This window comes from Phascolarctos cinereus, unplaced genomic scaffold, assembly GCF_003287225.1.
Source record: "Phascolarctos cinereus isolate Bilbo 61053 unplaced genomic scaffold, phaCin_HiC Scaffold_7;HRSCAF=346, whole genome shotgun sequence".
Classification (NCBI taxonomy): domain Eukaryota; kingdom Metazoa; phylum Chordata; class Mammalia; order Diprotodontia; family Phascolarctidae; genus Phascolarctos; species Phascolarctos cinereus.
This window is the reverse complement of record NW_027556180.1, coordinates 98,373,375-98,390,090: the sequence shown is the minus strand read 5'-3', so window position 1 is coordinate 98,390,090 and position 16,716 is coordinate 98,373,375. Positions and strand designations below refer to the sequence as shown.

Genomic DNA, 16,716 nt, shown 5'->3' with positions numbered 1-16,716 from the left:
ATGTGAGCTATTTATATGATAATGAAATTGTGTAAAATCTGTGGTATGCACAAATCATACATTTATATTTGCTTTCTTTCTTGCTGTGCTTATTTTGTTGTATTTGTGGTTTGTAATTTATTCTCATATGCTGTATTTATGAATAAGGAAATGCAATCTATATAAACTATATTCACAGAAGGAACAATATCATAAAGACTTTTGTTGGTCATTTGTTGATATCTCTGTCTCTTTTTCTAATATATTACTAAGACACACAGCATATGATTTTCTCTCAGCATAACTCTCTAGCCATTTAATTCCAAATAGGCAGCATTTACCAGTTGGGATAAATTCCAGCTTCAGAAATAGTTGGACATTTGGCACTATCTCATTTAAACACATCCTACATGACCAACTAAAGAATGACAACTTCCTGAGTGTGGCATGATCATAAAAATCTACATAGTCTACATTTTAACAACAAAGAAGAATTCCCCATATAATTTAAGTCAATGAGGATTTAGTATGGACCAAGAAACCATTTGATATATTTACATGGATGCTTAGACTTTCCTTTTCCATCTTTTTTTTATGTATAGTTTTGTTGTCTCAAATACCTTACATTGCTTCCCCAGAAGTATATTCATAATAATGGTGGTGGTGGTGAAGTTTAGCTCAAACACAATCCCTCACCTCCAATCAACTCTGTTATAATGAGCTATGAATGAACCTACATTATGGAATATAAACCATTCTGTCCCACCTTGTTTCATTTAGAATCATTTATTTAGAGCCAAAGGAACCTCACAGGGTATCTAGTCCAATGCCCTCCTTTTATTTATAATGACATCAAAGCCCAAGATAGTTAAGTATTTGCCAAAAATTACACAGTAATATGCATTCTAACCTTTCAGGGACAAGAGGGAGCACTAATCCTCTGACCCCACAGCCAGCTTTCTCTATTATATCATATATGAGAGATAGCCTTGGAACTTACCATGATAATTATAGGAAGAAGAACATCAAAGACCACTTTTTACTCATTCTTCGGAATTCTGTTGTTACCAAATCTAAATAAAGACAAGATGGGAAGTGGTTAGAGGGCTGGTCCTGGAGCCCAGGAAATTAGGGTTCACATATTGCCTATAACACACACTCTGAATGTTACCATGAGCAAGTTGCTTGATCTTCAGTGCCCATAAGAAACTATCAAAGTCTACAAGTTGCCTCTCTGAATAAGGGAGGACTTTCTGTAATCAAAATTACCTACAATGATGATTGGTCTAAACTGAATAATCAAACCAAAAAAAAAAAGGCAAAACAAATCTCAAGAAACAGTGAGTAACTCAGCTGATGTTGCTGGAAGATTCACTTTTATATGGTTCTGGAAAGTCTTCCTTTCTTTTTAATTCATGCATAAATATATAAACAGGTGGGAGTTACTTTATTTTGTCTTTCTTGGTGAAGGGCACTAATTATTGTTTCAAACAGAACCAAGATAAACCAAACACCTTCCACTCTGAAAAAAAAGAGGGGGGGTTGTAGAATTGTTTAACAGCAACATTTTCCCCATTTTTGTTTCTTTGCTTAAAATGGGATGAGGGGAAAAAATATTCAGTGAAATTCAGAGGAGACTTTTTTTTTTGGAGAGGGGAAAGGTTAAACATTTGATTTCATTAGTGAAGAAACTCTATCAATGCAGATCAGCACCTATTCTTCACTATATAGCTTTAGACTATTGTGGCTGAATCCCTAAATGAAAAGAAAATGATTCCCTGTGAACATTGTATGCAACACTAGGAGTGGATTTTTTAATCTAAATTCATTTTAAGGATCAGAAATAAAGAACTGGTTATTCATGGTGAACAAAAATACAAAGGATACATTATGATTGCCGGTACACTCAGGGGAGTTAAGAAGGACCTCATAGACTATTTATCCAACTCATGCCTGAACAAGAATTCCCTCTACAACTTATTGGACTCTTGATAATACAATCTTTACTTAAAGATCACCAATTTGATTTGTAATCTGTGCTAGTATGGGCATGCTTAGTTCACCTAATATGGAGGCAACCTAGAGGGGAGCATGCCCTTGTTACCTAAGTTAGCATGGAAGCTTCTTCATCCTCTACAATGTGGTTAGGAGCAGCTTCCTTTGATTAGCTAACCATATCTTTAAAATTGGCAAAACTGAGCCACTTAACTCTCTTTTCCACTCTTCTTTCCTTCTGCTCTTTTCAGTCATTCTTATGTGTTGAATCCAGAAAGTGAAGATCACAGTCCATCCATAGCACAGGCACCATAAACTGAATGGATATGAAGGGAAAGACTCACTTTCTCTTATCTTTTTCTTATGCTCTTAGAATTTAATCTAAGCATTATTTGCTTCTATGTTTTTTATCCTACTCTATTTTAGGTGTTGGAGGTAATCCTCACAAGAAGCCAAATTTCAAGCCATGGTGAACTTGGAGCTAGGATTTCAGGCAGCATGATTAACCAGGAAGTCCAGCATGAAACCCCTGAGAAGCCGGGGTGCCTGCTATTTGAATCAAGGCAGATTTTGGACTTGAGACTGAGATGGTGCTCTATGGGTACCAAGCTAATCTATGAACCTAATCCTCTAATCCCCTTCACCTCTCCAGAGATTGAGGTAGTACAAAATATGGAAGGGAGGTGGTGGGGGCATGTACCTTCCAAGTGCTGGGGGAGTAATATATGTTTATGATTATACTTTGTGATTCAATGTGAAAGCAAATATGAGTATTGGTGGCTAAATGGAATTATGGTGCAGGAGACCACTCTCTACAATTGAGGGAACACCAATGATGGAAGTTGGATCCATTTGCATAGAACTCCCTAAAGATACAGTTGAAACCTATGAAGAAGAACAAAGTAGATATGTTTGGCCTCAAGTCATTGGGGACCAGAGTGTCCTCTGTTACAGAGGGAAACTCACTATCTGCCAAGGCAACCCATTGCATTTTTGGATAGCTCTAATTATTGGAAAGTCTTTCCTAAATTTATTTCTTTGCAACTTCTTCCAAATTTGTCCCCTGGGGCCCCAAATTGTAGTAATATTTTATGGATGGAGAAACGGTAGATAAATATAACAGAATACTATTAAATCATAAAACTGAGTATAAAGGATTCAAAGAAGTTAAGGAAGGCTTCGATTAAGTGCTATAGAAGGAATAAAACAAGAGCAAAACAATTATTATAAATGTTGACAGCCACATAGCTAAAAGAAGTTAAAAAAGAATCTAGTAAAATAAAGAAAATGGGGTTACTGCTATATTAGTTAGGTATCTCTTGGGGAAGGAGAGCAAATAATGGTAATTACAGATGAACATAATAATTCTCTTGTCTTTTTCATTTGTCAGTAATTGATTTCAACCAGCATACTATGTTCTTTTTGTTTTAGCTTGTATACTTGTTCATATACTTGAATACCTCCAAATAATAGAAGTAAAATTAAAATGTGCAAATAAAAACAGAGGAAAATGGAGATAATACATTGGTTATCTGCCCCATAGGGTCATTCTGAACAAATCACTTCAAAAATTTTAAAACAATATATAAATGTGAGATCTTTGCATTATTCTGTTCCATAATATCCATCCAATACAATGTAAGAAACAGCTGCTTGTTATTCCCATTCATCTAATCTAGCTGTTAATTGATAGTTAAACAGCTAGATTAGATGAATGGGAATAACAAGAAGATTTCCATAAATATAGGATTTTCTTATGAGGTATTCTGTGTTCTGAGGTGATCTTAATTTTTGGAGAAGTCATCAAATCTCAGAATCAAACAGGACTTCAAAGATTGTCTAGTCCAAACCATGCCTGAACAAGAACGCAACAATTGATGATGTGATCATCCAGGATTTTCTTTTTTGACCTCTAGTGAGAGGGAACTCATTAAGTTTTGAAGCAGCCTGTTATTCCTTCTGGCAAGGGCAATAAAACTGAATATAGGAAAAGATATTTCCTTGTTCTGTGAATTATAAGTCATCTGAAGTTCCTCAAACAATTAGAATGCCTATATCACTAAATGAAATGATGAGTGAAGACACTAATTTATTTGCTTTTCTAATTTATTTGCTTTATTCACCTTAGCAGCCAAAGGATAAGGGGTGAGTGAGTGGGGTGGAATCTGGAGCTATGTCAAAACTTGGATATCTGATTTAAGCCTAGGCCCAAGATTTCACTTCCCCTCTCATTTCTGTCTGAAAATATTTCTTTCTGAGAAGTTAGTGGGATAGGGTTTATTTTTTCATTGGGCATAATAAATGGGATGACAACAGTAATGGCAGTTTTCAAAACTGTTTCCAGAAAATAGAAGAGCAATCCTTGAGATGTTCCTTGAGTTCTAACAGATCCCCAGGAGGAGATATGTGTCCAAAAAGGGAGAGGAGTGGAGGGGAAAATTCCTGTAATAGAGACTTAAAATTGAAACATTGTAATACCAGTAACTTCAAACAACCACAATCTGATATTATAATGAATCTAATTATTATATCTTTGTAGGCTTGTGTGTAGTACACGCTCTTTAAACTATTTATAAATGGCAAGTAAAGTAGACCTGACTATTGGAGACAATGTTAATTAAATTTGCAGAACAAAAGCCACCTCACAGTATGTATGGATTATGAAACTATTAATGGATTTGTGTACAGAATAGGGTCACTGGTTTCTTAAATACAATAGCCATCTCAGCTCTTCAGTCATTAATATTTTGTATGAACAAACATTCCAAATAACACCAGTTGGGATAAGCAAACCAAAAAGAGGTTGGTTCCTGGTTTCTTGCTGGTTATTTTCATTTCTTCCATTGTTCTTTAATTTTTTCTCATTTTTTTGATTGGCAGCTTTGATATTCCTAGTAGATAATTGCTGCCAAGTGTGCCAGAGGCCAAGTGTTGCTAACTGCCAATTGAGTTTTCAATGCTTTGTTTTACATTAACATTGTTAAAAACCTCTCACTTATTTCCAGCTCACAGTTTCTAAAAAACCATGGCAGTTGGAAATATTCGTTTTTGCCCTTCAGGACAATCCAATTGAACAAAGCATTGGCTGGTTTGATAGGGATTTGAAGTACTTGGGAATGTCACAGGTGAACAGACTGAAGCTGGGTTTCCTACTAATTCCCCAAAACTAAATGAACATGCCATTTCATGCTGGACCAAAGAGATTGTTCAAACTATTTTGATTTTCTCTCTGTCATCAAATATCAAACTGAAAAGTCCCAAAGTAATGATCTTCAGCAGGGTGATGGAATGGAAGGGCTTCCTGCTGAAGACATGGCAAAGAGAGGGTGGGTAAAATCCTAAAATATTAAGTGTACTTGTACTGTCTGCTGGGTTCACTGTAATCTGAAGCCAATGAGTACTCTCATTGCAATGAGCTTTTAATGCATTCTTCCTAATCAAATATTAAAACCCTTATTGCCTAACACGGCCTCTGAGCACTTCCCTACAAGGCCATGTTCATAATTTGGCCCCCAAAAAAGACTGAATTTTTCCTACTCAAAGTCAAAGAAAGGAAAAGCTAAATTGGAGTCACAAAGTTTTTTTTTTCTTTCTTTCTTCTCCTCATAGTATGATCAAACTACTCAGAATCTTAAATTTTAAAGAATTTTTAAAAATAGCAAAGGACCAAACGTACATAAATGCTGGTCATGTCAGGAGATCAGCAAATATCAGTTGAAAAATTCTGTTGCAACATATTTAAATAAATACATATCTATATCTATCTGTCTATCTATATCTGTGTGTGTATGTATATGTGTGCATGTATGTACATACATATATATACACACATACACACACACATACATGTGCGCAAGTGCGCGCACACACACACACACACACACACATATACACATACACATATATTCCTACAGAGAGGTCATGAGTGTTTAGTATGGGTTTCTAATGGGAGATTTATCAAAGACAAGAAATACACAATGAAAGCAATGACCAAATAGATGGGATCATGCATACACTGAAATAATGAAGAAGTGAAAAAAGTAAAGATCAAATCCAAATTTTAGAAACAAAAGAGGAAAAAATGCCAAATGCAAAATTATTAATATTGCTTGCTTCTATAATTCAACAGATAAATAAGCCCTTTGAGCCTGATCCTCACAACCTATTTTTGATGAAAGTACCATAGAAGATGGAGACTTCTTTTATGTAAGGGTTATACACTTTGATTTTCTGATTAGATTAAGTAATATATTTCTTTTAGATAAAATATATATTTATATTATCTATACCATTACTTTATTCTTCATCTCATTTTCTATTTCCTCTGAATACAGGAAACAAAATGATTTTATTGTCTTTATTTTTTCCCTCTATAAATTAACACAATCTGCTTTGTAATTTCTCAAAAATGTCTTAGTATATCAGGGGAAATGAAACCATTTCTCTAGGCTAGTGGCACCTTCCTGGCCATCAAGTTTGCCATCCATTTAAAAATTAATGTGAATTTTCCTATCACTGAAATAGAGTTAAATTGCAAAGCATATCCCTTAGAGTCTAGGCAGTGACTTGTGGACCCCAGACCTTTAATTCAAATAGCTACCAGCAGATAGGTGGCAGTAGGTGGTTATTGAATACTGGCCAGACAATCAGGCATGGGAAATTGGTTAGATAAAAACTTTCCCATTTCTGAACATACTAATACTATCGAAATAAACTTTTTGCTTAAATGACAGAACTTCAATGCAAAAACAACTCAAAGTCTGCAGAGAGGGCCAGATTGAAGTGAACATTGTTAGTGAAAATTTTAATCCCCTTAATATCTTAATAATTGCAATAAAAATAATAATCAGCAGGTCAAGTATGCCATAGGGGAAAGACAGCTATATAATAGTTTATGTGAAAAAGAACTTATAGGAAGATATAGTTTTCCCAAAGGAATTTATTCTAACCCCATGTCATCTATGTCCAATCTGAGTGATCTGGGCCAAGTTGCCTCTTTTAATCCTAGTTGTCCCACGTATAATAACAAGATACTTGAACTTTATGATCTCTACCATATTTCTAGGACTTAATCCCAATAATTTGGAGTTTGAGTAGATTAAAAATTTGTTTTGAGCCAAACAATATTATAAGCAGTCCCCCAAAAGCTCATTTATTGAATAAATATCCAGTTTCCAGTAAAAAAAAAATATACAGTTCCATTGAAATCAATGTACTCTGCTTCCAGATCAAATTTAAAATATTGAGTTCACATTGGTTTACCAAATGTTCACAATGCAATTGATAATTATGCATGTATTCAAAGAAAGACATCGAAAATGGTGAGAAATCCCAAAACCATGTTACATAGACATTGGTTGAAAAATCAGTCAAAGGATCTTTAGCTTCGGAAAGAGGAGATATAATGGTTTTACCTTCAAATATCTGCATGTCTGTCATGAAGGTCAGGATTTAGCATTCTTTTTTTTTTTTTTGTCACTGAGGACAGAGCTAGAGGGGGGAGGATTTTCATTCAGGAATGTGTGAAGAAAAAAATTTCAATTTTAATTTTTTTAGTCAAGTCACATTCTTGATTCATATTGATATTGCAGGCAACTAGAAGTCTCAGACTCTTTCCAAACAAATTGTCATCCCACCATCACTCTCCTATTGTATACCTATACCACTGATTCCTTGATAATATTTTATTGTTCTTAAGAAATTTCATCTAATTACATTGGATCTATTCCCATAGTCTGCCTAGATCTTTTGGGAGACTGGCAGTCATCCAGAATTTAAATCATCACTTACAGATCCTCAACTTCTTGTCATTTGCAAATGTGATTCCTACCAACACTAAGATTTATTTTTCTGCAATAAGTATTTGATGAAATAATTATTTTCATTTGCATATAAATTTAAAGAAAACGTCATAATGGGAGAATAAAACATAAACCAACAAAACCTATCACTTACTTAGACAGACATGTTTGTCACCTTATTCCCTATAGAATACAAGCAAAGTGATGGCAAAATGGGTGAAACGCTGGTCTTAGCTTTAGAAGGACTTGACTTTGAACTTCCCTGAAACATTAATAGCTGTAAGTGACCCCTCAGACAAATCACTTCACCAAGTCTAGCTGTAGTTTGGTTATCTATAAAATGAATGGGTTGGATGTGATGTCCTCTAAGGAGCAACTCCGAATTTATGATCCTATGAATGGATTCTAAACCTAGTATCCAAGACCCTTGCTACCTCTTTAGCTTCGTTCATTTACTGCTTTAGAGCGGTATTGTCAAAGGGAAATAGAAACAGAGGCCACTAAACTGCATGTGAGGACCCCCAAGAACCACATGTTGGCAGTTTTAAAATGCAATGTTATCTATGTTTTTATTGATTTTTATTTGTTTTGTTAAAGATTTCCCAATTTACATTTTAATGTGGTGGGCTACATCTTTGACACTTCTGCTTAAGTAAACTTCTCCCCCAGCCAAACTATCTTAAAAATATGCCAACTCTATGATTTTGCTGACTCAGCTTCCTCAGTCTTGAAATTCTTCTTTGATCCTGTCTAAATAACTAAATCCTAAGCAAATAAGCATATTCAAAACCTCCTAATTATGCTTTTGTGTATCACTTATCTTTCCTTTTTGTCCAGAAGTATAGCATGAGAATTGTTTAGAATTATTTTGATTTTTGATTCAAGGAATATTTGTTGGATATATTGCATTCCTTTCCAAAATCTATCATTGCCATTAGAAAAATAGATATCTATATTATGGTATCATAGATATCCTGTCTTTATATCTCTATATTTCTTTTTTTTTTTTTGGCTAAGCAATGGGGTTAAGTGACTTGCCCAGGGTCACACAGCTAGTAAGTGTTATGTGTCTGAGGCCAATTTTGAACTCAGGTCCTCCTGAATCCTGGGCTGGTGCTTTATCTACTGGGCCATCTAGCTGACCCCATATCTCTATATTTCTATAACTTTCTGCTCTCTGTCTCTGTCTCTCTAGGGAAAGACATGTCCAGGGGCATACTGGGGAAGCTCAAACTGCCTGAGGAGAGACACAGTTGTGAAATTTTCAATGTGAGCATTTATTTCTCAGAAATAGGGAAATGCTACAAATGAGGAGTTGTTGTAATTGTTTTATTGATTTCTAGACTTAAGAAAGTGCTAATAAGATTCATAAATTAATGTGTCAATATTTCAAGCACTGTAGGTGGTTCAGTAGGTAGAGTTCTAGTTCCTGAAGTCAGGAAGACTTGAGGTCAAATGTGGTCTTAGACATACACTGACCGTATAACCCTGGGCAAATCACTTAGCCTTTATTTGCCTGAGTTCACTAATCTGTAAAATGGGAATAATAATAACACTTCCCAAGGTGTTTGTGAAGATCAGATGAGATAATATTTTTAAAGTACCTTACAAAATGTCTGGCATATAGTATGTGCTATATAATGTTAGCTATTAATAATAATAATAAAAAATATTTTTATTATAGATAAACTTAAAGTATGTCATGCATGTATTTATTTTTTGGAGAGATAGTTTTTAAACATTTACCAGAAAACTCCTATACATATCCATATATGGCATAGATTGAGAAGTCATAGAAAGACAATACAATCTTAAATATTGAACTAAAAGGGATTCTGGTGGAGGCCTAGTCATTTTGTGGATAAGAAAACTGAAGACTAGGGAGAAAAGTAACTTGCTGAAAAACACATAGGAAGGAATCCTAATGAAGTGTGTAAAAGCCCTAATCAGAGGAATGCATGATTAGAAACAAAACTAGCTCAGTCATATGATGAGAATGGGGGATAACTGGAACAAAGCCGGAGCACTTCATTAGTATCCCTTAGATATCCAAATAACTAGAAGAGGAACCAAAGAACACTGATTGATTCAACTTTAGAAAAGGTAGGAGAGAGGGGAAGCTAGGTGGCACAGTGGATAGAACACCAGTCCTGAAGTCAGAAGGACCTGAGTTCAAATCCGGCCTCAGACCAAATACATGACACTTACTAGCTGTGTGACCCTGGGCAAGTCACTTAACCCAAATTGCCTAAAAAAAAATGTAGGAGAGGATGTAGACATTAGTAACACAGACTGGGCAACATGGGTAGCTTGTTATCTGTACCAAAAGGGGAAATACCCATATCCATGCTATCATAATTCATTAGAATATTAAAACACATAGAGACATAGGAGGCTACTGATGCCATCCAAGGACCATTGTTACACTCTAGCACTTTCTACCATTATAGCCAACCAAAATGATCAAAAGAAAGTCCTTTCCAAAAACAGCAAAAAGGACTGAACTAATGTGTTAACTCCTATTGAATGTGTTCAAATTCAAATAACTTGACTCAGATTTTACAAAAAATAAAATTTTACATAAACCCATAATATGGATTTAATCAGCAGATGTCATTTTGAAATCACGTCAGCTAATAAGGAATGTGCCTACTTTTTCCTTTTACTTTGAGGCAGTAAGATGGTAACTAAGAAGATCTGTAGGAGTACTTGTGATGGGACAGAATGAGAATAGAGAGAAAAAGTTAAACAGGTACTATGTCTCATCATAGTGTGAATATTTAATCTAGATTATAGACCCATTAGACAAGAAAGTGTGAACAGACTGCACATGCTGTGCCAAGTGTAACATGTTATTGAAATACAAATAAAAATGTAAATGTTTAATTAATGCAATAATTATATCTATCTTTATAAAATGCCTGGGTTCCTATATATTGAAAGCAAATTATAACTTGGTACAAATTATTGAGCTATATACTGGTTGGGTTCAATTAAAGAGTAATTTTAACCATATGCTAGGTGCTGGATGTGATACAAAGGAAATAAAATAAATTTTCTTTTCTTTCAAGGAATTTGGGATCTTGTTGGAGATACAACATTTTTGGAGCTCATGATCTATATGACCACTCAGAGATCTAACCCAACTTTACTAGAATTCTTCTGAGAGCACCAGAAGGTTTGGGTGAGAAAGGTGTGTGAAAAGAGGGAAAAGACTAATTTAGTCTAAAGGACTAGTTTTCCATATTAGACTTGAGATTTTGATTTCTTGAGAACCATGGGTACATTGGGATAAACTTTGCCTCCATTTCATAGCTCGGTCATGATGATATTCTCTTCAAATTTATTTGCCCACAGTGATATAAGACTTTATGACTTAAGGTAGGAAAGCACCTTAGCCCACCTCTTTCATTTTAGAAATTAAAAAAAAAAACCAGAAGCAGCGCTAATTTGTCTTTGTGTCTCCTTCCAGGACTTACAATATTGCCCTATCATTCAAAACAGGAAAATGATAAATGTTGGAGATGTGGAAAAATTGAAACACTAATGCATTGTTGGTGGAGTTGTGAACTGATGCAACCATTCTAGAGAGCAATTTGGAATTATGCCCAAAGGCCTATCAAACTGTTCATACCCTTTGACTGAACAATACCAATATTAGGTCTGGAGCCCAAAGAAATCATAAGAAAGAGTAAAGGACCCACACGTACAAAAATACTTACAGCAGCTCTTTTTGTAGTGGCAAAGAATTGGAAATTGAGGGGATACATGTCAAGTGGGGAATGACTGAACAAGTTGTGTTATATGAATATAATGGAATACTATTGTTCCATAAGAAATGTTGAGCAGGCAAATTTCAGAAAAACCTAGAAAGACTTATGTGAACTGACGCTGAGTTAAGTAAGCAGAACCAGGAGAAAATCATACACAGTAACAGCAACACTATGCAATGATCAACTTTGATGGACATTGGCTCTTCTCAGCAATGCAATGATCAAAGACAATTCAAAAAGACTCATGATGGCAATGTTATCCACATTCAGAGAAAGAACAATGGAGTCTGATTGCAGATTGAACATACTATTTTCTCTTGCTCTCTTTTTTTTCCTTTCTCGTGGTTTTTCCCTTTTGTTTTGATTTTTCTTTCACAACAAGATTACTGTGGAAATACGTGTAGTACAATTGTACACATATAGCTTATGTCAGATTGCTTGCCAACTTGTGGAGGGGGGAGGGGAATGAGGGGAAAATTTAAAACTCAAAATCTTATAAAAGTGAACAATGAAAACTATAAATAAATTTATAAAAAAATTGCCCTGTCGTTTAAAAACCTTTTTCTGTACAAAATTAGGTTCCACTCTCAAAGCTGAAAATAGTTTTCTTCTCAGCATAAAGAACATGAATAAATTTGCCTTTAAAACCACTAAAGAGCATATAGGCCAAAATGGAAAACAATGTTGCAGTTTATTTACCACATTTGTGACTGAAAATTATTTGATGCTTTTCTTAAATAGGGCCATTAATAGATCTGATGAAAGAGCACAGTGTAGACAGTTGGTTAACTGCCAATTAAGAAAACCAAAATATAGGAGGCCTAGGACTCCTAGAGAGAAAGACTGATGGCATGACTGAAAATAAATTAAATATGGTGAAACACACTGGTGTATAAATTTGAATGAATGTACCATGGCAGAGAGATGCTTTTGCTAAGGGTATTTTTAATGGGTTCAATTTAATAAGGATATAATTTTGTTGTTGCTGTTTGCTGTTTTCATTTTATGCGGAGTCTATAACTTTGTGTTTCCTTTACTATTTAATTCTAAAAGTTATGAAATGAGGACTGGCAGCATAAAATGAGTAATACAGTTGAAGATTATTCAAGCATCCTTATTGTTGGTATGGTATCACTTCTACATTTTGCTGCACTGAATGGTTTGTCCATTGCTATTTTTTAATGGCTAACATGAAGAGATTTCTTGGGCCTTTCATCATTTCTTTAAGACATTATTGAATAGCATAATATACTTCACTGCTAGGAAATCCTCTTTATTCATACCTTAAACACACTTTTTTCCTTTGTTACTCTAAAATTTATTTCTGATAGCATCAACCTGAGGATGATTTTTCAGCAAAATTTTATATTATGAATATAGAATAGGTGATATATTTGAAGAAAGGACTACATATGCTTGACAATGCTTATCCTTGTCCACCAAATAAACCACAACTTGGGGAATCCTACCTGATATTGGGCTACCATCAATATCATTATAAAATTCAAACTTGTGATGTATTCATCAATATTTAGAAATATCAGAAGAAAATACTTCATCATAGAAATAAAAAAAAAAACAACAACACTAGAAATGTAGAAATGCAGAAATAAGAGACTTATCCTTCCATGTGAGGAACCTCAAGATTGGTGATTAATCATATTGAGAAAAAAAGTAAGGTGTAGTGAGGAAAAACAAACAAAAACAGAAGTCACTTGACAGGATATTGAGACTTGAATTTTACTACCAGCTATTACTCAGTGTCAGACCTTGGAGCAATAATTTATCCTTTCTCTTTCTCTGTTTTTTCATCTGTAAGAGAGGTTTGTTTACATAGAGTCTTTTTTTAGCTCTTTTGAATTTCTCCTATGTTTTCACAGAATCAAAGTTATCAGAGTTGGCAGGGACCACAGAAGACATCTAGTCTAACATATGGCCAATGAGCATTTCAGCCTTTGCCTGAAGACCTTTTCTGAGGGGGAACTAATAATCACCAGAGGCAGTCCAATCCAATTTTGCACCAATCCACAGACATTTATCAAGGGCCTGCAGTGTGCCAGGAGTTGTCCTAAGCATTGGGGATTTAAAGACAAACAATACATGTTCCTGCCCATCATTCTGTTTAGGGAAAAAACATATACATACCTGTAGATACATGAAAGATATAAATAATTCATATAAGGTTACCTTATAAGGGAAGGCACCAGTAGTAGAAAGGAGAATCTTGGAAGAGCTTCTTATGGAGAATATTGTCACTATTGTTTAGTCATTTCAGTTGTGACCAACTCTTTTTTGTTGAAAACATCCATTTGATGTTTTCTTGGCCAAGATACTGGAGGGGTTTGCCATTTTCTTCTTCAGCTCATTTCACAGATGAGGGAACTGAGGCAAACAGGGTTATGTGACTTGATTGGAGTCACACTAGTAAGTGCCTGAGGTCAGATTTGAACTCAGAAAGATGAGTCTTCTTAACTCTAGGCATGGTGCTCTATCCACTGTATCACTCAGGTGTTCTTGTAGAATATTGTTTAAGCTTACTTTTGAAGGAAACCAGAGATTCTAGGATATGAAGTTCTAGAGGGACAAAATTTTAGGGATGGGGCATAGCTAATGCAAAGGCATGAGAATGGGAGATTCAAACATCATGTGTGAGGACAACACATAGACCATTATAACTGAACAGTATGAAATATTTAGGATAATAATATTTAAGTTGACTGGCAAGGTAGAAAGACATGAGGTTATGTAAAGCTTTAAGTCAATTTAAGTATTTTTAAGTAAATGAGGAGCCATGGGATTTTAATAAGGGGGGTAGGGCTCTTCCCTCTTCCGGTGGTGGACCTGACAGAAATTAAAAATGGTTCAGCACTTGACATATAGCCATGGGCTATCCTACAATACAGCTTCCAACAAAGCTAGGCTGTCACGAATCCCAGGTAACAGAATTGTTTACCTTTATACCGAGAAAGTTGGAAAAGCACCAAAATCAATCTGTGGTGTGTGACCAGGAAGACTTCAAGATGTTCGTGCAGTGAGGCCTAAAGTTCTCATGAGGCTGTCAAAGACAAAAAAAGCATATCAGCAGGGTATATGGTGGGTCCATGTGTGCAAAATGTTTCTGTGACAGGGTCAAATGTGCTTTCCTGACTGAGGACCAGAAAATTGTTGTGAAGGTGTTGGAGGCATAAGCACAGAGTCAAAAACAGTAAATAAAAAGGATATGTTTTTGAATAACAAAGAATATTAAAATGTGAAAAAAATAAGTGGGGTAGGGTTTATATAGTCAGACCCGTATATATGGAAAATCACTTTGATAGGTCTGTGGATGCAGGGTTCAAGTCAGAGGAATTTGAGGTAGAGAGACCAAGTAGAAGGCTATTTAGGAGAAACAAAGAGGGGTGATTAAGGACTGAAATAATGTCTTGATTCTGTGAGTAGAGAGTAGAAAGCATATGAAAGAGCTACTGTAGAAGCAGACAATATAATTTGGGGCACCTGGGTGGATATATGGGGGGGGCAGGATGACAGTAAATACTGCCCAGGACATTTGCCAGCTGTGTATTCCTAGGTAAGTCACTTAATCCATGTCTACCTCAGTTTCCTCATCTGTGAAATGGGGAAAATAGTAATATCTACTTCTGTGAGTTAGATGGATAAAATAAAATATTTATAAAGATTTTTTGTAAAATGTTATTACTATTGCTATTTTATTACTATTATTAGTGACTCAAAGAAACAAGTTCTGTGTAAGACAAGCGGATTTTGGAAGTCATTACCAGAAGATACATAAGAGAAGATTGCATGAAGTAAATGACACCTACCTCATAGGGCCACCCAAACAGCATTCATTAGGTGCCTATTCCACACGAGGAACTGTTCTAGATAGTAGAAAAAAAAAAACAAAAAACAACTAAATTCCTTTGTCCTTAAGAAGTTAGCATTCTGTTGGAAAGGTGCTCATATAAATAGAAATATATATACATATATATTTCTATTTATATATACATGATAATTTGAGAAGGAGGGAGGGAGTACTAACAAGAAGACCAGGAAAGACTTCTGGTAGGGGACAGCATATGGGGTGGCTCTAGAGGTAAAATTGGCAGGAATTGACAGAACTAATTACATATCAAAAGTAGGAGAAGAGTATCAGTGTTTAATGACTAGCTCTCAAAAAAAATATACTCATGATACACTTTTAAGTTTTATCTACACTGTTATTATTTTCTCCATCACTTTTTAGACAATCAGTAAAACAAGAAATCCAGCCCTATTTTGTAGTATTTGCCAATTCCCAAGGTATAAATATCCACACTCTGGACTTCCGCTTCTGGAAGCCAAGATGGTGGAGTAAAAAGGTAATTGCTCTCACCCACCCCTATCAACTTCTGAAAACCCAGAAAATACTATTCCAGAAAAAAACAACTCTGGAACAGCTGAACTAAAAGAAGGGGAACAACAGTGCAGCAGCCTAGCAAATGGGTCTCCCAGTGCTTCAGCAAAAATAAGGGAAGGGCCCCAGGTGGATAAGCACCCTGCAGCATTCATCTGAATGGAGCTGAAGAAAGAAAGGACCTAGAGTCTTCCCAAAGTCCCAGCCTTCCTGATTCCAGCCAACACCAGGTAAGCTGTCAGAATCCTACAGTCTCCAACTGTCAACCAGGAGGAGATCCTGAAGCCCGGGTGGTAAAGCAGGCAAACACCAACACCTGGACCTCCAAGTGCCTCAGTGAGTGCAGGGGAACCCGTGGAAACCAGCTCAGAAAACCACTAGGTGCCTTGGTACTCTACCACAGAGGAATCTCCCAGTGCATTAGCAGAAACGAGGGAGGCAGCATTGCAAGGGGCCCCAGGCAGATAAACACCCTGTAGCACCCATCTAAAAGGAGCTGAAGAAAGCTAAAGGAAAGGAAAAGCAGGCAACCTAGAATTGCCTGAAAGTTCCAGCCTTGCTAATTCCAGCCCAACATGAGGTAAGCTGCCAAAATCCTACAGCCTCCAAATGCCAACATAAGAGGCCCCAACACACAAAGCCAGTGACCAAGACCTACGCTCCCAGCACAAGAAGCTTGGGTCAGTGCCCTCTGTTCCCAAAGCAGGAGAGCTCAATCTCTTTAAAGGCCAGGGAATAAAGAAACCATGAGTAAAAAGAAACATACCATAAATTC

At 35.7% G+C, this 16,716-nt stretch overlaps 1 pseudogene; it reads left to right on the top strand.

Moving 5' to 3' along the window:
- Positions 1–14,405: 14,405 nt before the first annotated feature.
- LOC110196759 (large ribosomal subunit protein eL34 pseudogene) lies at positions 14,406–14,757 on the top strand (annotated as a pseudogene).
- The last annotated feature ends 1,959 nt before the right edge of the window (positions 14,758–16,716 follow it).